Genomic DNA, 21,871 nt, shown 5'->3' on the forward strand with positions numbered 1-21,871 from the left:
GCCTTCTGGGCATCACTAGAGTAGACTGTTCTGTGATACTGATAATATGGAAATTGGTAACATGCGAATTGTGTGAACCTTGTATGAAAAATTATTGGAAAATTGGAAAACGCATAATCTATCTTAGAGGATTATTACTTTGTTAATTCTATGGGCGATGGGATTATCTCGCCAGTTCGTTTGAGTGTGCTGCGTCGCTGTTTTTTTTTTTATTTTGCCTTCATTTCTGTCTTTATTTATTTCTTTCTATTTAGTTTTTAAAATCATCACTTGCCTCACACCTGCAGAGGGAGGTGTGTTTCTGAGTAGTGTGTCGTCGCCCCCTGAGGCATAGCAGAGTATGCCTCCACTTTTATTTTCGGTTTATGGCAATAAGTCTTGCTACTAACAACACCCTGCTTTACGTGCTGCGTCGACACTAGAGGATGGCGGCATTTTTGGAGAGGAAAAGGTAGGGCTATAGGGGAGGTAGGAGGGAAAAAAAGTGTAGTATCTGTTCTTATCAGCTTAATATCTGATACGTCCTGCATCACACGACCAGAATATTAAACTCATTTTTGGCTTCTGACGGAGTGCTAGGGGCTTGCTCCACCTCTGTAGCGGGTTGGCCCGGCATTGCAGTACCGCCGGGATCGGCCCACCTAAAATTAATTAAAACACAGCCTGAAATGGGTTAACATTCTGCAGTGATCAGATATTCCGCTGGTAGCAAAACTTGTCGTAGTTGTTGATGTGCCCAGTAGTTAGTTGCTTACACACCACGATTTCTTTTAATTAATTTAAGATTATCTTAAGTAATTTTTTTTTTTTTTTTTTTGCGGTTAGCCGGACCGCACTTGCAGCCGCATTACGCTAGGCTGGTAATTTATGGGAGCACAGGACAGTGCCTTCGGATGCCTCGTTAGCGTCTCTTATGGTCTGGTCACAGATAATTTTAATTAAATTGTTTGGAGTTATAACCTTAGCTCCTCGCGAACGTCGTCGTCGTCGCCGCCGCACGCACGCAGAATACGTGTGTACACACGCACACACACATATGCAGTAGGTGGTGGACGACGTAAGCACTCGGCTAGGTGTAGCTCGCGCCAGTATAGCTCGCACCGGCCTGACGCTGCTGTGGGGCGGCCTCACGGCTTCTCCACTGCCCTGGCAGCTAGCGGCGTTCAAATAGGAGTCGCAGTTTACTCCTCGACATGGAGGGTAGTACTGGGCTGTTGACGAGTGCTCTCGTATATTGTCGTTCCTTCCGGCACTTGCTTTTGCGATGTTTTCGACGGTCGCCTGTTGCCATATCAGCCCGCACCACCGTATGTCACTCCCTCATGTGGAACGCACACGCTGCAAGCATTTAGGCCCTGACACTGCGGTTTTTCATCTCTGGCGGTACTCCGCAAGGATACCGCCCTTCGATTGTGCCATTCCAGCACTAATCGAAGTGCTAGGTTTTCCGGCCTGTTAGGAGACCGCTTCTGCAAAATGTGCGAGGAGATTTTTGCTGGTTGCGAGCTACCCGCCGATTTTCTAGCTGTACGTATTGGCTTTAATCCAAAGGTCACAGGTCACTGATGGGCTAAAGACGTACGTCCCACCACCGTTCTTAACACTGATTATAAGTTGGTGGCACGAAGTGTGGCTTCACGTCTTAAACAGGGAATGAATAAGGTACTTTGTCCCACTCAATCATGTGGCGTTTCGAATCGAACCACCTTCACCGCTGCTTCTACATACCGTGATGCTGTCTTACTCACCCACCGCCGACGCTCGAACCCCGGCTGCAATTGATCCCTAGATTTCGCCGGTGCCTCCGATAGGGTCTCCCATCCTACCTGCTGGCCGTTATGTAGCGGATGGGTTTCGGGGAGCACTTCATAAGAGTCATCCGGCACTTCTTGGATGGAGCAAATTCCACAATCATTGTGAACGGTTGCAGATCACGACCAATTCCCATCAGACGATCAGTTCGACAAGGGTGTCCCTTGTCAGTGTATTTTATCGCTTTGGCGCTGTACCCCATGCTGCGTGACATCGGACGGATGGTCGATGGTGTTCCTTTCCCAGGCGTCACCTTCCTCAGTGTGGCGTAGGCGGATGGTGTAGGTGTGTTTGTAGCAAACGCCAGGGACATCGATTCGGTTCGCCGAGTCCTCCACGTTTATGAACGAGCATCCGGTGCCATGTTAAAATCCAACAAAATGGTGCTAATCCCACTAGGACCACGATCATTGACCATCGAACGCCCATGCTACCGGATTGTAGGGGAACAACGTATCTTGGGTCTTGAGGTGACTGCCTGTCCACAGCGCATGTTAACACTCACGTGCAGGCGGATTCTCACGCGCATCAGAGGACTTTGCGTGAGTCACACTGATCAACGACTCGACCTCCATCAACGAATCCAACTGATTAATACTTACATCCTATCACGGGCATGGTATGTAGCACAACTCCTTACGCTACCGAAACAAACCAGCAGAGCCATCTCACAAACAGTATATTGCCTATTGTGGCGGCGTGCACTATTCAAAGTTGATGCACAGACTTGTACACTGCCAAAAGTCGATAGTCGCCTTGGACTCATTGACTTTCCCCACAAATGTGCGGCAATCCTGATTCACCGTATCGCCACTTTGCGTGAGATTGACCCAGGTGGGACAACAGCGGTGCTTTTCGACCGTTATCGCCTACAATCGGCGCGTGCACCAGTATGCTTGACACATATTCCATTCCGGATGACGACAGTCAAGGACTATCACCTCAATCAAAGTTACATCCTAGCAGTGGCCACCGACAAGGCACGCACATCGAAGCGCCTTTACTAGGCGCTTCGAGGCCAGCTCACACCACACAAATTGGAGGACAGACGACCGTCGGTCATCTGGCACCACGCTTGGGCTAATATCAACCACCTAGCCCTTCCCACAGAAGTTTCAGCGCTATGGTATCGCGTTGTAAACAATTTAATACCCACTAATCATCGCCTGGGGGCCATCCTCCTATGGCCCTCGGCTGCTTGCGGCCAATGTGGTGACGTAGACACCAGAGAGCATCGTCTCCTATGCCCTCACGTCACAGAAGTGTGGGACCTTGCACGTGTGCTATTAACGCTGATCGGTGGGACTACACTGGACTATGTGTCAGTCGACTGGTTCCTTAACCCTGGTATTCAGACCAACCCCCGAACACGACGTAACGCAATGGTGTGTCTCTTGGGCCAAACCATTTTCACGATCTATGACCTTTGCCTCGCAGATGCTGTCTCTTTCATGGACTACCTTTGGAGCCAGCATCGCCTGGCGGAATCTGACCGGAAATATACCATTACTTTTGCAAGATTTCTTAAAGTTGCAATGGTTCATGGTTATCAAAAGGTGTTCCGGGCTAACTAAGGCACCTCGTATAAGAATTGCCTGAGTGTACCCCTGGATCTTTGTCACTCGGACTTTCAAACTACCCTTGACTTACCCATACCCCAGATTTGATATTGGCCTTCTGGGCATCACTAGAGTAGACTGTCCTGTGATACTGATAATATGGAAATTGGTAACATGCGAATTGTGTGAACCTTGTATGAAAAATTATTGGAAAATTGGAAAACGCATAATCTATCTTAGAGGATTATTACTTTGTTAATTCTATGGGCGATGGGATTATCTCGCCAGTTCGTTTGAGTGTGCTGCGTCGCTGTTTTTTTTTTATTTTGCCTTCATTTCTGTCTTTATTTATTTCTTTCTATTTAGTTTTTAAAATCATCACTTGCCTCACACCTGCAGAGGGAGGTGTGTTTCTGAGTAGTGTGTCGTCGCCCCCTGAGGCATAGCAGAGTATGCCTCCGCTTTTATTTTCGGTTTATGGCAATAAGGCTTGCTACTAACAACACCCTGCTTTACGTGCTGCGTCGACACTAGAGGGTGGCGGCATTTTTGGAGAGGAAAAGGTAGGGCTATAGGGGAGGTAGGAGGGAAAAAAAGTATAGTATCTGTTCTTATCAGCTTAATATCTGATACGTCCTGCATCACACGACCAGAATATTAAACTCATTTTTGGCTTCTGACGGAGTGCTAGGGGCTTGCTCCACCTCTGTAGCGGGTTGGCCCGGCATTGCAGTACCGCCGGGATCGGCCCACCTAAAATTAATTAAAACACAGCCTGAAATGGGTTAACATTCTGCAGTGATCAGATATTCCGCTGGTAGCAAAACTTGTCGTAGTTGTTGATGTGCCCAGTAGTTAGTTGCTTACACACCACGATTTCTTTTAATTAATTTAAGATTATCTTAAGTAATTTTTTTTTTTTTTTTTTTTGCTGTTAGCCGGACCGCACTTGCAGCCGCATTACGCTAGGCTGGTAATTTATGGGGGCACAGGACAGTGCCTTCGGATGCCTCGTTAGCGTCTCTTATGGTCTGGTCACAGATAATTTTAATTAAATTGTTTGGAGTTATAACCTTAGCTCCTCGCGAACGTCGTCGTCGTCGCCGCCGCACGCACGCAGAATACGTGTGTACACACGCACACACACATATGCAGTAGGTGGTGGACGACGTAAGCAGTCGGCTAGGTGTAGCTCGCGCCAGTATAGCTCGCACCGGCCTGACGCTGCTGTGGGGCGGCCTCACGGCTTCTCCACTGCCCTGGCAGCTAGCGGCGTTCAAATAGGAGTCGCAGTTTACTCCTCGACATGGAGGGTAGTACTGGGCTGTTGACGAGTGCTCTCGTATATTGTCGTTCCTTCCGGCACTTGCTTTTGCGATGTTTTCGACGGTCGCCTGTTGCCATATCAGCCCGCACCACCGTATGTCACTCCCTCATGTGGAACGCACACGCTGCAAGCATTTAGGCCCTGACACTGCGGTTTTTCATCTCTGGCGGTACTCCGCAAGGATACCGCCCTTCGATTGTGCCATTCCAGCACTAATCGAAGTGCTAGGTTTTCCGGCCTGTTAGGAGACCGCTTCTGCAAAATGTGCGAGGAGATTTTTGCTGGTTGCGAGCTACCCGCCGATTTTCTAGCTGTACGTATTGGCTTTAATCCAAAGGTCACAGGTCACTGATGGGCTAAAGACGTACGTCCCATCACCGTTCTTAACACTGATTATAAGTTGGTGGCACGAAGTGTGGCTTCACGTCTTAAACAGGGAATGAATAAGGTACTTTGTCCCACTCAATCATGTGGCGTTTCGAATCGAACCACCTTCACCGCTGCTTCTACATACCGTGATGCTGTCTTACTCACCCACCGCCGACGCTCGAACCCCGGCTGCAATTGATCCCTAGATTTCGCCGGTGCCTCCGATAGGGTCTCCCATCCTACCTGCTGGCCGTTATGTAGCGGATGGGTTTCGGGGAGCACTTCATAAGAGTCATCCGGCACTTCTTGGATGGAGCAAATTCCACAATCATTGTGAACGGTTGCAGATCACGACCAATTCCCATCAGACGATCAGTTCGACAAGGGTGTCCCTTGTCAGTGTATTTTATCGCTTTGGCGCTGTACCCCATGCTGCGTGACATCGGACGGATGGTCGATGGTGTTCCTTTCCGCAGTGTGGCGTAGGCGGATGGTGTAGGTGTGTTTGTAGCAAACGCCAGGGACATCGATTCGGTTCGCCGAGTCCTCCACGTTTATGAACGAGCATCCGGTGCCATGTTAAAATCCAACAAAATGGTGCTAATCCCACTAGGACCACGATCATTGACCATCGAACGCGCATGCTACCGGATTGTAGGGGAACAACGTATCTTGGGTCTTGAGGTGACTGCCTGTCCACAGCGCATGTTAACACTCACGTGCAGGCGGATTCTCACGCGCATCAGAGGACTTTGCGTGAGTCACACTGATCAACGACTCGACCTCCATCAACGAATCCAACTGATTAATACTTACATCCTATCACGGGCATGGTCCCCCTGCGGGTTCGGGGGTAAGAATAGGCCCGCGGTATTCCTGCCTGTCGTAAGAGGCGACTAAAAGGAGTCTCAAACGTTTTGGCCTTAATGTGATGGTCCCCATTAGGGTTTGACCTCCATTTTTCCAAATTCCACAGAAGTACGAGCCTTTTGGGGAAGGACACCTTACGTGGTGCACCATCAGTCCTCTGTGCCCTACGACCTTGGCACTCTTGATCGTCTTTGCGTCGTACCTGCACCCTCCATCCCTCATTTTGGGCATAGACACCTGATGTATTGTGTAAGTACCGCCCTTAGTGCGTCACCACCAGCACCTACGATCACTATGGACTACCCATGGCACCCAAAATCCAGCACGGTAGCCAGCCCGTTGTGGTGGGGTCGTCATGTACCCTCTAGGTTGTAGCCCCCTGACAACACAGGGATCGTACTGCCGATGCCTGAGCTGACACCTCCCCACGTAAGCCAAGGAGTAGATGCTCGTCTCTCTGGGGCATCGGGACTCCCGGCAACGGCCATCCTGCCAGGTGGCCTTTGCTGTGGCTGGGTGGCGCCCGTGGGGAGAGCCCCTGGTCGGAGTGGGTGGCATCGGGGCGGATGCCCCGCAATGAAGCGGGTGAAATCTCAATCTGGTGGTCGTCCGACCGCCAATGTCTCTAAGCGTGGTAAGGTGGAATTTAACGCTGTGACATATAACCCGAAGTCGTTCCCTTCCCTAGCCACACCATGGGAGGAACGTAGGGCTGCAGACAGACAGGAGCCGTATTCGCCACGATACCTTGTATGCAGCAGAACTGATGGGGATTCGTTTTTGGGGACTAAGCCTCTTTTCTTCGTGCACAATCTCGAAGATAAGTTTGGGGAAGTGGCATCTCTTTCCAAAATGAGGAGCGGGGCCATTTTGATACAAGCAGCTTCATCTGCGCAGTCCCAGGCATTACTCGCCTGTGAGAAGCTCGGTGACATCCCCGTCACTGTCACTCCCCATAAGTCCTTAAATTTGGTCCAGGGGATTATTTTTCATAAAGATCTTCTGCTACAGTCTGATGACGAGCTACGTGAGAACCTGGCACGACGAGGTGTACACTTTGTCCGTCGTGTCTTTCGGGGGCCGAAGGATAATAGGGTCGCTACCGGTGCTTTCATCCTGGCCTTTGAGGGCGACTGCTTGCCTGAGAAAGTCAAGGTCATGATATACCGGTGCGATGTCAAGCCCTATGTCCCGCCCCCTATGCGATGCTTCCAGTGCTGGAAATTCGGACACATGTCCTCCAGGTGCACTTCCAGCCCCACGTGTCGTGATTGTGGACGACCTCCACATCCTAATGCTCCATGTGCTCCGCCTCCCACCTGCGTTAACTGTGGGGAGCATCATTCTCCCTGCTCACCAGACTGTGCAGTCTATCAACGAGAGCGGAAGATACAAGAAATTAAGACCTTGGACCGTTTAAGTTACCAAGAGGCAAAGAAGAAATTAGAACGGCTCAACCCCACACCTATGTTGAGGAGTTATGCTACTGTCACACTGCCGCCACCAGCTCCTGCACAGACTCCCTTCTCTGTTGGCCCACAGAGAAATCAGGTAACGTCTGCCCCACCGCTGGGACAGGCCGCTCTCTCTTCCACTGCTCCCAAAACACCGAGTTTGGGAGCGGTGCGCCCCAAGCAACCGGGGACGTTGGTCCCCACCTCTCAGCCGGAGCGGCGACAGCCCTCTCCGGCTCCTCAGCCGGGGAAGCGACAGCTCCCTCCGGCTGCTCAGCCGGGGACGCAACAGCCTCCTCCGGCCTCACTTGTTCGGAAGGGATCCCTTGGGGGCGTCCCTTCCAAGGACTTCCCCAGTGTCTCACAAGACACTAGCCAGTGGCTGAAGAAGCCACCAGCTGCTGGTCGAAGGGCTTCACGCTCTTCCTCTGTTCCTGATGATGCGTCAGGAAAGCCCTCCCAGCATGACAACCCTCCTCCCAAAGACAAGAGAGAGAAAAGGAAGCTCTCCAAGAAGAATAAGGACCCAGTGGTTCCCGCACCAACGCTCCCTGTCAGCTCAGCCTCTGAGGACGAGGTCGAGCTCTTTGCGTCCCCTGATGACCTGGATCTCGCCGTCTCCTCAGAAACGATGGCCGTAGTGACGTCCGTCGCTCAGTCGGTGGCAGCATGTGACCCTGCCAAGTAATTTGCCTTTTCAGTGCCTGCATGCCCCTACCGGACATGCTTTGTACAATCCTCCAGTGGAATTGTGGCGGTTATTTTAGCCATCTCCCTGAGCTACGACAGCTCCTAAGCCTGACACCTGCTTTCTGCATTGCCCTCCAAGAAACCTGGTTCCCGGCAATGCGGACCCCTGTTCTTCGTGGATACAGGGGCTATTACTGCAACCGTAGCACTTACAATTGTGTGTCAGGTGGAGCCTGCGTGTATGTCCTTACCTCTGTATATAGTGCTCCTGTGCCCCTTCAAACATCATTGGAAGCTGTGGCTGTCCGTGTAAGGACTACCCAGGACATAACCGTCTGCAGTGTTTATCTCCCTCCAGGTGGTACAGTCTCCCTGACCGAAATGGCTGCGCTTGTCGCCCAACTCCCCACGCCTTTCCTTCTCCTGGGGGATTTTAACGCCCACAATCCCCTGTGGGGTGGAACGAAGGTTACTGGCCGAGGCAGGGAGGTCGAGAATCTCATCTCCCAACTCGACCTCTGCCTCTTAAACTCTGGCGCCGCCACACATTTCAGTGTGGCGCATGACACGTTCTCGGCCATCGATCTGTCGTTGTGCAGCCCAGGGCTTGTACCATCGGTCCACTGGAGAGTCCATGAGGACTTGTGTGGTAGTGACCATTTTCCGATCTTCCTTTCACTACCACAGCGTCACTCCTTTGCGCGCTCGCCTAGATGGGCATTTAGCAAGGCGAACTGGGACACGTTCTGCTCTGCTGCCACTGTTGACTCTCTCCCCCATGGTACCATCGATGTGGCGGTTGAGACACTGACTGCAGCGATTGTTTCCGCTGCGGAACGTACCATTCCTCGTTCGTTCGGGTGCCCCCGGCGTAAGTCGGTGCCTTGGTGGTCTCCAGAGGTCGCTGCCGCCATTAAAGAACGTCGGCGGGCTCTTCAGCGACATAAGCGGCACCCGTCTTTGGAGAACCTCATTTTATTCAAACGTCTCCGTGCTCAGGTACGGAGGCTTATCAAACGGCGGAAACAGGAGTGTTGGGAGAGGTACGTTTCCAAGATTGGTTCCCGTACTTCCCCCTCCCAGGTGTGGCTGAAGATTCGGCGCATCTTTGGATTGCAGTACTCTACAGGTGTCCCAGGGCTTACCATCAACGGGGCAGTATCCACCGATGCCGATGCAATCGCAGAGCATTTCGCTCAGCACTATGTCCGGGCCTCTGCGTCGGGGAATTACCCGCCTGCGTTTCGCGCGCTCAAACGCCGGGAGGAAGGCAAACGGCTTTCTTTCGCTTCTCGCCACCCTGAGGCGTATAACGCCCCATTTAGTTTGTGGGAACTCCAGAGCGCTCTGGCACAGTGCCCCGATACAGCCTCTGGGCCAGATGGCGTCCACAATCAGATGCTAAAACACCTGTCCCCGGACTGTCAGCGATGTGTTCTTGCCATCTTCAACCGCCTATGGGGTGATGGTGTCTTTCCGTCGCAGTGGCGAGAAAGTACCATCATTCCAGTGCTGAAGCCTGGTAAGGACCCGCTTACTGTGGATAGTTATCGGCCCATTAGCTTAACCAATACTCTGTGCAAGCTGCTGGAACGCATGGTGAGTCGACGGCTGTGTTGGCTGCTCGAGTCTCGGGGTCTCCTGGCTCCATGCCAGAGCGGCTTCCGTCAGGGCCGTTCCACCGCCGATACTTTGGTCCTCCTTGAGTCTGCAATCCGCACTGCTTTTTCCAGGCGCCAACACCTCGTCTCCGTCTTTTTTGACCTCTCCAGAGCATATGACACGACGTAGCGCCACCATATTCTCGCCACGTTGCACGGGTGGGGTCTCCGGGGCTCTCTCCCCATTTTTATTCAGAATTTTTTATCTGTTCGGACATTCCGCGTTTTAATTGGCACATCCCATAGTTCCCTTCATATCCAGGAGAACGGCGTTCCACAGGGCTCTGTATTGAGCGTGCCCCTTTTCCTTGTGGCCATTAATGGCCTTGCAGCAGCAGTAGGGTCCTCTGTCTCGCCCACGTTATATGCTGACGATTTCTGCATCTTTTTCAGCTCCTCCACCATTGGCGTTGCAGAACGTCGGTTGCAGGGAGCCATACGCAAGGCACAGGCGTGGGCCCTAGCCCATGGGTTTCAGTTTTCTCCTGCGAAGACTTGTGTTATGCACTTTTGTCGGCGTCGCACTGTCCATCCCCACCCTGAGCTTTATCTTCAGGATGCTAAGCTCAGGGTTGTTGACACTTACCGTTTTCTGGGATTGCTGTTCGATGCCCGGCTTACTTGGCTTCCAACCCCCTGCGGGTTCGGGGGTAAGAATAGGCCCGCGGTATTCCTGCCTGTCGTAAGAGGCGACTAAAAGGAGTCTCAAACGTTTCGGCCTTCTGTGATGGTCCCCTCTTGGGTTTGACCTCCTTTTTTCTTCCAAATTTCCGTCGTCAGTGCGTGCCATTTGGGGAAGGACACCTTACGTGGTGTTTTTGTATTGGTCCATCATGCTCCACCATCTTGCATGTTACCTATTGTCGTGTGGGGGGGACTACGCCCAACATCTTCTGGGTGGTCTCCTTCTCGCCTTGTGCGCACTCTTCTTCTTAGCGCCTACGACAACTGTGGACCCTTTAAACACCTAAAATCCAGCACGGTAGCCAGTCCGTTGTGGTGGGGTCGTCATGTACCCTCTTGGTGGTAGCCCCCTGACCACGCAGGGATCGCACTACAGATGCCTGAGCTGTTTCCTCCCCATGCATGCCAAGGAGTATGTGCCCATCTTGTCTGGGGCACGGGGACTCCGGGCAACGGGATATCGGCCAGGTACCCGTTGCTTTGGCTGGGTGGCGCCCTTGGGGAGAGCCCTCGTTCGGAGTAGGTGGCATCTGGGCGGATGTGGCGCAATGAAGCGCAATAAATCACATCAAGCTGGTGGTCGCACGGCCACCAGCGTCTCTAAGCGAGGTAGAGTCGACTTCGATGCTGCGCAGTATGACCCTCAGACGTTCCCCTCGTTGGCTGCGCCATGGGAGGGACGCCGATCTAGTGCCAAGCGGGAGCCTTACGTGCCACAATACCTTGTCTGCAGCAGGACTGATGGTGACTCCTTTCTTCCGACGAAGCCTATGTTTTTTGTGGAACACCTGGAGGATAAGTTTGGGGAAGTGGCGGGGTTGTCAAAAATGAGGAATGGGTCCATCCTCCTCAAGACGTCCTCCCCAGCCCAGTCACGAGCGTTGCTCTTGTGTGATAAGCTGGGTGACGTCCCTGTTACCGTCACTCCCCACAGTAGCTTAAATATGGTCCAGGGGATTATTTACCATCGTGACCTCTTGTTGCAATCCGATGACGAGCTGAGAGCCGACTTGGAACGACGTGGTGTGCATTTTGTCCGTCGTGTCCATCGAGGACCCAAGACAAACAGGGTGGCTACCGGTGCCTTTATCTTGGCCTTCGAGGGTGATGTCTTGCCCGAGAAGGTCAAGGTAATGGTTTACCGTTGCGACGTGAAGCCATACGTCCCTCCCCCGATGCGGTGCTTCCAGTGCTGGAAGTTTGGGCATGTGTCCTCCCGTTGCCCATCCAGCGCTACATGTCGAGATTGCGGACGCCCGTCTCATCCCGATTCTCCATGTGCGCCCCCGCCTGTATGTGTCAACTGTGGGGAGCACCACTCTCCATGCTCGCCGGATTGCCCCGTTCTTCATAAGGAGCGGAAGATCATGGAATTTAAGACCCTGGACCGGCTTACTTATCGAGAGGCTAAACAGAAATATGACAGGTTGTATCCTGCTTCCCTTCGAACATCTTATGCTGCAGCCACGTTATCGTCGCCCGCACGAGCGACGGTTGTCGCTTCATCTGTGCCGCCTTCAGTGGGCCCTCGGGGCCATGTATCCCTGTCTGCCCCCCTCGTGCCTGGGGGCAAGCCTTCCTCTCTTGCCCCCTTAGCAGTTGGGGGCAAACCCTCTTCTGTCGCTCCCCCCAAGCTTACTTCGGGAGTGACATCTGCTCCACAACCGGGAGGCTCGCTTCCTCCCCCTCCTTCTCCGGCGGCGTTGCCTCCGCCGGTTCCTCTCTCACGGAAGGGGTCCCTCGGGGCTCTCCCTTCCTCCGTTTCTTCTCCTTCCCAGCCAGATGTCAGCCAGTGGCTGAAGGTTCCGCCACCTGCTGGTCGTAGGGCTTCTGCGTCGTCGTCAGCCTCTGACGCTCCTTCAGAGAAGCTCTCCCAGCCCTCTCACCCTAAGGGCAGACGCGAGAAGAAGGAACGGAATGTGTCCAAGAAGAAGGACGTTCCGGCGGTTTCAGCACCGCCTGCTGTACATAGTCCTGGCTCCGGGGATGAGGTGGAGATCCTCGCCTCTGCCGCGGATCTCGCCCTCACGGAACCCTTGGGGGCCTCTCCTATGGACTCCGCTGACTCTCCCCCAGTGGCGGCGGTTGGCTCTGAAGCGCTGTCTGCCTCTTAGTCGCATTCACGCCCTCCCAGTCCCTTCCTGCTTCCATTCTCCAATGGAACTGCGGCGGTTATTTCCGCCACCTGCCAGAGCTCCGGATGCTTCTGAGTGATTCCCCTGTTCTCTGCATTGCTCTGCAGGAAACTTGGTTTCCTGCACTGCGGACCCCCGCCCTTCGCGGTTATCGGGGATACTATAAGAACCGTGCTGCCTGTCAACGAGCGTCAGGTGGGGTTTGCCTCTTTGTTCACCACTCTGTCTGTAGCTCGCCAGTACCCCTTCAGACGCCTTTAGAGGCAGTTGCTGCCAGGGTTGAGCTCTCGCCGGCTATTACTGTTTGCTCTGTTTACATTCCTCCGGATGGGGAACTCCCCCGCCATGTCTTGGCTGCGCTGCTGGCTCAACTGCCGCCACCATTGCTGCTTCTGGGCGATTTCAACGCCCACAATCCTCTATGGGGTGGGACTGTCTCCGATGATCACGGTCGGGCCGTGGAGCATGTGTTGGCTCAGCTCGACCTTAGCCTCTTGAACACTGGTGCTCCCACGCATTTCAGTGTGGCCCATGGCTCGTTCTCGGCCATCGATCTCTCTATTTGCAGCCCTGGACTTGTCCCATCCCTCCACTGGAGGGTGCATCCTGACCTGTGTGGCAGTGACCATTTTCCCATCTGTTTGTCACTGCCACAGTGTCATTCTTCTGGGCGCTTGCCCCGCTGGGCTCTCCACAGGGCTGACTGGCCAGCTTTTACTTCCGCTGTAACCATTGCGTCTCCCCCACAGGGTGACATTGACGAGGTGGTCCGTGTTTTCACCACGTCCATCATTTCGGCGGCCGAGGCTGCTATCCCCCGTTCCTCTGGCCTCCCTCGGCGGAAGGCTGTCCCCTGGTGGTCGCCGGAGATTGCTGAGGCTATTCGCGACCGTAGGCGGGCTCTCCAGCGTCATAGGCGGCACCCGTCTCTGGAGATCCTCATCGCCTTTAAGAGGCTCCGTGCCTTCGCCCGTCGTCTTATTGCACGGCGTAAGCAGGAGTGCTGGGAGAGGTACGTCTCCTCCCTGGGCTCCCGTGTCTCGTCCTCGCACGTGTGGTCCCGGATCCGGCGGATTTATGGCTCCCAGACCCCTATGGGTGTCCCTGGGCTCTCGTTGGACGGCGCTGTCTGCACGGACGCTGCCGCCATTGCTGAACGGCTAGCCGCGCACTTTGCTCAGAGCTCTGCGACTGCATCCTATCCCCCCGCCTTTCGCTCTCTAAAGGAGCGAGCCGAGCGGACGCAGTTCTCATTCCACACGCGTCGTTCTGAAACATACAATGCACCTTTCAGCGAGAGGGAATTCCTCGCCGCCCTCGCCGATTGCCCTGATACAGCACCAGGCCCAGACTGCATCCACGCGCAGATGCTGAGGCATCTCTCCAGGGACTGCCAGAGACACATTCTCGCGATATTTAATCGCATTTGGAGCGAAGGCGTGTTCCCGTCGCAATGGCGGGAGGGCGTTATTGTCCCCATCTTGAAACCCGGTGCGGACCCACTGGCGGTGGACAGCTATCGTCCCATTACCCTCACCAACGTTTTGTGCAAATTGCTCGAACGTATGGTGGGGCGGCGTTTGTGTTGGGTCCTAGAGTCGCGCGGTCTCCTCGCTCCATCCCAGGGTGGCTTCCGTCGGGGCCGGTCTGCAGTGGACAATTTGGTGCGGCTGGAATCTGCTGTCCGTACGGCTTTTGCCCGACGTCAGCATCTTGTTGCTGTATTTTTCGATCTGCGGAAGGCGTATGACACCACATGGAGGCATCACATCCTCGCCACGTTGCATGGGTGGGGTCTTCGTGGTCGGCTCCCGGCTTTTCTTCAAAACTTTTTATTGCGCCGCTCTTTCCGGGTGCAAGTCGGTGCCACCTCTAGTTCCTCTTATATACAGGAAAATGGGGTCCCGCAGGGCTCGGTGTTGAGCGTCTCCTTATTTTTAGTGGCCATTAATGGTCTGACAGCAGCAGTGGGGTCGTCGGTGTCTCCTTCTTTGTATGCCGACGACTTCTGCATCTCATTTAGCTCCACGACTACGGGAGTCGCCGAACGCAGGCTGCAAGTCGCCGTTCGCAAGGCAGCATCATGGGCACTGACTCATGGCTTTCAGTTCTCTGCTGCCAAGACTCGAGTAATGCACTTCTGCAGGCGTCGGACGGTCCACCCTCATCCTGCACTTTACCTCGACGGCCACCTGCTTGACGTGGTGGACACTTGCCGCTTCTTGGGACTCGTGTTTGATGCCCGGCTCACATGGGTTCCTCATGTTACTCAGCTGAAGCAAAAATGCTGGCGGCACCTCAACGCCCTCCGCTGCCTTAGCCACACGTCTTGGGGTGCAGATCGCCGCACGCTGCTGCGGTTGTACAGAGCCCTTGTGCAGTCCCGGCTTGATTATGGGAGCCTGGCCTATGGGTCTGCGTCCCCCTCAGTGTTGAAGTTGTTAGACCCCATACACCACTGTGGGGTTAGGCTTGCCACTGGCGCTTTTCGCACCAGCCCCGTGGATAGTCTACTGGTGGAGGCCGGGGTTCCCCCACTGCGGATTCGCCGCCATCGTCTGCTTGTCGACTATGCTGTCCACGTTCATTGCTCGCCAGATCATCCCAATCGTCGCCTGCTTTTCCCTGCTATGGTCCTCCATCTGCCCGAACGGCGCCCTAGGTCTGGGCTTTCCATAGCTGTCCGTGTCCAGTCCCTGCTGTCAGAACTGGGGTCATTCCCTCTTCTGCCTCCCTTCCGGGTCCATACACCTACGCCTCCCTGGTGTTTGTCCCGGCCGTCCGTCCGTCTGGACTTGGCACAGGGACCCAAGGACTCGGTTCCGCCTGTGGCCCTCCGTCGCCGTTTTCTTGCTCTCCTCGCCTCATTTTCGGACTGTGAGACTGTCTACACTGATGGTTCCCTGGTTGATGGTCGCACTGCCTACGCCTTTGCTCACTCTGACCATGTTGAGCAACGCTGCTTGCCGGCTGGCTGCAGTATTTTTACTGCAGAGCTGGTGGCCATCTTGCGCGCTCTTGAGCACATGCGTTTCTGCTCAGGTAGGTCCGTTGTCATCTGCAGTGACTCCCTGAGCAGCCTTCAGGCCATCGACCGCTGCTATCCCTCCTCTCCTCTGGTGTCCTCCATTCAGGAGGCTGTTTCCGCCATTGCCCATTCTGGTGGTTCAGTGGTCCTGGTTTGGACGCCCGGTCATGTTGGCATCCCAGGGAACGAACGTGTAGACAGGCTGGCCAAAGGGGCGATAGACGCCCCAGTTTTGGAGATCGGCCTTACGGCTCGCGACCAGCAGCTGGTGTTGCGCCGTAAGGTACTTGGGATGTGGGCTGCTGAGTGGCGTGGCATGACAGCCCCGAATAAACTGCGGGCTGTCAAGGAGACGACCGATGTGTGGCGTTCCTCCCTGCGGGCTTCTCGCAGGGACTCGGTAGTCCTGTGTCGGCTGCGCATCGGCCATACGTACCTGACGCACGGCCATCTCTTGCGTCAGGAGGATCCCCCCTTGTGTCAGTGTGGGTCCCGGCTGACGGTCGGCCACATTTTGCTGGAGTGTCCTCGACTGCGCACACTCCGGCAATCTTTTAATCTCCCGGGCACTTTGGCTTTGGTTTTATCTGACGATGCCTCCATGGCTGATGACGTTTTAAATTTTATCCGTGGTAGTCCTTTTTATGGTTCGATTTAGGGAGGTCCTGCGCCTTTCCCTTTCTGTGTCTTTTGTCCTCGTGTCTGTTGCTGTTCTGGTAGGCCGTGAGATGGTTGACTCTTTCCCTTTTTTGATCTCGTGGTCAGTCAACCAGTCTCCGGCCCTCTTCCTTTCTTCTGTTTCTTTCTGTCTGGTGTTCCTCTGTCCTGTTCTTGTCTTTAGTGTTTGTTGCTGCATTTGTGTTCTTTTAGCGCCTGGGGGGATGTCTCCCCCCCCTTTGGTTTTTATCTGCTCCTTAGCTTTTCGGCTCGTTTGATTTTGGAATGGGGGACTGATGACCTTCGCTGTTTAGTCCCCCTTAAACATACCAACAACCACCACCACCACCACTTGGCTTCCACATATTCGTGAGCTCAAGCGTCAGTGCTGGCAGCATCTGAATGCCCTCCGCTGCCTCAGCAACACAACTTGGGGTGCCGACCGTAACACGCTGCTGCAGCTCTACAAAGCCCTTGTGCTGTCCCGACTGGATTATGGGAGTGTGGCGTATGGCTCAGCGTCGCACTCAGCGTTGCAACTGCTGGACCCCATTCACCACTGTGGGGTTCGACAGGCGACAGGAGCATTCCGCACCAGTCCTGTTAATAGCCTACTTGCTGAGGCAGGGGTTCCTCCGCTCTACATTCGGCGTCAACAACTCTTAGCCAACTATGCTGCCCACGTCCGTTGTTCTCCCCGTCACCCTAACTACCGTCTCCTTTTCACCGATGCGGCAGTCCATCTTCCACGCCGGCGGCCGCGATCAGGCCATGCAATTGGGATCCGTGTTCAGTCCCTGCTTAGTGAACTCGAGTCTTTGCCTCTTCCATCTGCTTTTCAGGTCCGCCCACATACACCACCTTGGTGTATCCGTCGGCCGCAGCTTCAGCTGGACCTCTCCCAATGGCAAAAGGATTCAGTTCCTCCTGCAGTCTTGCGCCGCCAATTTCTTGCTCTCCTCGACGAATCCCGTGACTCGGAGGTTATCTATACCGATGGCTCGATGGTTGATGGCCGTGTGGGGTACGCTTATGTTCATGCGGACTATGTCGACCAACGCTCCTTGCCGGACGGCTGCAGTGTTTACACTGCAGAGCTAACAGCTATTTTTCGTGCCCTTGAGCGTGTTCGTACCAGCACTGGCGAGTCTTTTGTCATTTGCAGTGACTCTCTCAGTAGTCTCCAGGCTCTTGACCAGTGCTACCCACGCCATCCCATTGTTGTTGCCATCCAGGAGTCCGTTCATGCTCTTGCACAACGTGGCCGTTCAGTGGTGTTCATATGGACCCCGGGACACGTTGGGATAGCGGGCAACGAACACGCCGACAAGTTAGCTAAAGAAGCCACCCGCAAACTGCCGTTGGAGATCGGCCTCCCGGCCACTGATCTCCGATCGGTGTTACGCCGTCGGGTCTTTGGGATGTGGGCCGACGAATGGCGCACCCTGTCTGTGCCCAACAAGCTGCGGCGTGTAAAGGAGACAACGACTGTGTGGGGTTCCTCCATGCGGGCCTCTCGGAGGGACTCTGTGGTTCTCTGTAGGCTCCGCATTGGTCACTCTTGGCTGACGCATGGTCATCTGCTGCGTCGAGAGGACCCCCCTCATTGTCGCTGTGGTGTGCTTATGACGGTGGCCCATATATTGTTGGACTGTCCTCTTTTAACCGCCCTCAGGCGAACTTTTAATCTCCAGGGTGCTTTATCATCTCTCTTAGGTGACAATGTCTCTATGGCAGATCAGGTTTTAAGTTTTATTCGCGCAAGCGGCTTTTATAGGTCCATTTAAATTTTTTTTTAACATCACCCTCTTTTGAGCTCTCTCTTTTACTTAGTTTTGTGTTGTGATTCGACTCCGCCCTAAACTTTTAGGCCGGAGGTTTTAACGTGTTGCAGAGTGGCTGGCTCATCCTATTATTTTCGTGATCAGCCAGCCACAGTTCTCTGCTGTGCAGTTTTACTTCCAATCTGCCTTTGTTCTCTATGTTGTTTTTGTTGCTGTGCTCTGTTTTCCATGTTGTCTTACAATGGCCCATGGGGCTTATCTTCCCCTGGAGTTTTTCTTTTAGTGCTTCGCTTGACTGGTGGATAGTTCCCCTGTGCTCTGTGTTTTTATGAAACAAGGGACCGATGACCTTTGTAGTTTGGTCCCTTTAATCTTTAACCCAACCAACCAACCAACCACGGGCATGGTATGTAGCACAACTCCTTACGCTACCGAAACAAACCAGCAGAGCCATCTCACAAACAGTATATTGCCTATTGTGGCGGCGTGCACTATTCAAAGTTGATGCACAGACTTGTACACTGCCAAAAGTCGATAGTCGCCTTGGACTCATTGACTTTCCCCACAAATGTGCGGCAATCCTGATTCACCGTATCGCCACTTTGCGTGAGATTGACCCAGGTGGGACAACAGCGGTGCTTTTCGACCGTTATCGCCTACAATCGGCGCGTGCACCAGTATGCTTGACACATATTCCATTCCGGATGACGACAGTCAAGGACTATCACCTCAATCAAAGTTACATCCTAGCAGTGGCCACCGACAAGGCACGCACATCGAAGCGCCTTTACTAGGCGCTTCGAGGCCAGCTCACACCACACAAATTGGAGGACAGACGACCGTCGGTCATCTGGCACCACGCTTGGGCTAATATCAACCACCTAGCCCTTCCCACAGAAGTTTCAGCGCTATGGTATCGCGTTGTAAACAATTTAATACCCACTAATCATCGCCTGGCGGCCATCCTCCTATGGCCCTCGGCTGCTTGCGGCCAATGTGGTGACGTAGACACCAGAGAGCATCGTCTCCTATGCCCTCACGTCACAGAAGTGTGGGACCTTGCACGTGTGCTATTAACGCTGATCGGTGGGACTACACTGGACTATGTGTCAGTCGACTGGTTCCTTAACCCTGGTATTCAGACCAACCCCCGAACACGACGTAACGCAATGGTGTGTCTCTTGGGCCAAACCATTTTCACGATCTATGACCTTTGCCTCGCAGATGCTGTCTCTTTCATGGACTACCTTTGGAGCCAGCATCGCCTGGCGGAATCTGACCGGAAATATACCATTACTTTTGCAAGATTTCTTAAAGTTGCAATGGTTCATGGTTATCAAAAGGTGTTCCGGGCTAACTAAGGCACCTCATATAAGAATTGCCTGAGTGTACCCCTGGATCTTTGTCACTCGGACTTTCAAACTACCCTTGACTTACCCATACCCCAGATTTGATATTGGCCTTCTGGGCATCACTAGAGTAGACTGTTCTGTGATACTGATAATATGGAAATTGGTAACATGCGAATTGTGTGAACCTTGTATGAAAAATTATTGGAAAATTGGAAAACGCATAATCTATCTTAGAGGATTATTACTTTGTTAATTCTATGGGCGATGGGATTATCTCGCCAGTTCGTTTGAGTGTGCTGCGTCGCTGTTTTTTTTTTATTTTGCCTTCATTTCTGTCTTTATTTATTTCTTTCTATTTAGTTTTTAAAATCATCACTTGCCTCACACCTGCAGAGGGAGGTGTGTTTCTGAGTAGTGTGTCGTCGCCCCCTGAGGCACAGCAGAGTATGCCTCCGCTTTTATTTTCGGTTTATGGCAATAAGTCTTGCTACTAACAACACCCTGCTTTACGTGCTGCGTCGACACTAGAGGATGGCGGCATTTTTGGAGAGGAAAAGGTAGGGCTATAGGGGAGGTAGGAGGGAAAAAAAGTGTAGTATCTGTTCTTATCAGCTTAATATCTGATACGTCCTGCATCACACGACCAGAATATTAAACTCATTTTTGGCTTCTGACGGAGTGCTAGGGGCTTGCTCCACCTCTGTCGCGGGTTGGCCCGGCATTGCAGTACCGCCGGGATCGGCCCACCTAAAATTAATTAAAACACAGCCTGAAATGGGTTAACATTCTGCAGTGATCAGATATTCCGCTGGTAGCAAAACTTGTCGTAGTTGTTGATGTGCCCAGTAGTTAGTTGCTTACACACCACGATTTCTTTTAATTAATTTAAGATTATCTTAAGTAATTTTTTTTTTTTTTTTTTTTTTTGCGGTTAGCCGGACCGCACTTGCAGCCGCATTACGCTAGGCTGGTAATTTATGGGGGCACAGGACAGTGCCTTCGGATGCCTCGTTAGCGTCTCTTATGGTCTGGTCACAGATAATTTTAATTAAATTGTTTGGAGTTATAACCTTAGCTCCTCGCGAACGTCGTCGTCTTCGCCGCCGCACGCACGCAGAATACGTGTGTACACACGCACACACACATATGCAGTAGGTGGTGGACGACGTAAGCACTCGGCTAGGTGTAGCTCGCGCCAGTATAGCTCGCACCGGCCTGACGCTGCTGTGGGGCGGCCTCACGGCTTCTCCACTGCCCTGGCAGCTAGCGGCGTTCAAATAGGAGTCGCAGTTTACTCCTCGACATGGAGGGTAGTACTGGGCTGTTGACGAGTGCTCTCGTATATTGTCGTTCCTTCCGGCACTTGCTTTTGCGATGTTTTCGACGGTCGCCTGTTGCCATATCAGCCCGCACCACCGTATGTCACTCCCTCATGTGGAACGCACACGCTGCAAGCATTTAGGCCCTGACACTGCGGTTTTTCATCTCTGGCGGTACTCCGCAAGGATACCGCCCTTCGATTGTGCCATTCCAGCACTAATCGAAGTGCTAGGTTTTCCGGCCTGTTAGGAGACCGCTTCTGCAAAATGTGCGAGGAGATTTTTGCTGGTTGCGAGCTACCCGCCGATTTTCTAGCTGTACGTATTGGCTTTAATCCAAAGGTCACAGGTCACTGATGGGCTAAAGACGTACGTCCCATCACCGTTCTTAACACTGATTATAAGTTGGTGGCACGAAGTGTGGCTTCACGTCTTAAACAGGGAATGAATAAGGTACTTTGTCCCACTCAATCATGTGGCGTTTCGAATCGAACCACCTTCACCGCTGCTTCTATATACCGTGATGCTGTCTTACTCACCCACCGCCGACGCTCGAACCCCGGCTGCAATTGATCCCTAGATTTCGCCGGTGCCTCCGATAGGGTCTCCCATCCTACCTGCTGGCCGTTATGTAGCGCATGGGTTTCGGGGAGCACTTCATAAGAGTCATCCGGCACTTCTTGGATGGAGCAAATTCCACAATCATTGTGAACGGTTGCAGATCACGACCAATTCCCATCAGACGATCAGTTCGACAAGGGTGTCCCTTGTCAGTGTATTTTATCGCTTTGGCGCTGTACCCCATGCTGCGTGACATCGGACGGATGGTCGATGGTGTTCCTTTCCCAGGCGTCACCTTCCGCAGTGTGGCGTAGGCGGATGGTGTAGGTGTGTTTGTAGCAAACGCCAGGGACATCGATTCGGTTCGCCGAGTCCTCCACGTTTATGAACGAGCATCCGGTGCCATGTTAAAATCCAACAAAATGGTGCTAATCCCACTAGGACCACGATCATTGACCATCGAACGCCCATGCTACCGGATTGTAGGGGAACAACGTATCTTGGGTCTTGAGGTGACGGCCTGTCCACAGCGCATGTTAACACTCACGTGCAGGCGGATTCTCACGCGCATCAGAGGACTTTGCGTGAGTCACACTGATCAACGACTCG

General features: G+C 53.2%; 3 pseudogenes; all 3 read left to right on the forward strand.

The window, feature by feature from the left end:
- Positions 1 to 433: 433 nt before the first annotated feature.
- On the forward strand, positions 434 to 646 carry LOC124719654 (annotated as a pseudogene).
- Positions 647 to 3,916: 3,270 nt separating this feature from the next.
- LOC124721243 lies at positions 3,917 to 4,129 on the forward strand (annotated as a pseudogene).
- A 15,792-nt stretch (positions 4,130 to 19,921) lies between these two features.
- On the forward strand, positions 19,922 to 20,134 carry LOC124719137 (annotated as a pseudogene).
- Positions 20,135 to 21,871: the final 1,737 nt, after the last annotated feature.

This window comes from Schistocerca piceifrons, chromosome 1 (genome assembly GCF_021461385.2).
Source record: "Schistocerca piceifrons isolate TAMUIC-IGC-003096 chromosome 1, iqSchPice1.1, whole genome shotgun sequence".
In the NCBI taxonomy this organism is placed as follows: domain Eukaryota; kingdom Metazoa; phylum Arthropoda; class Insecta; order Orthoptera; family Acrididae; genus Schistocerca; species Schistocerca piceifrons.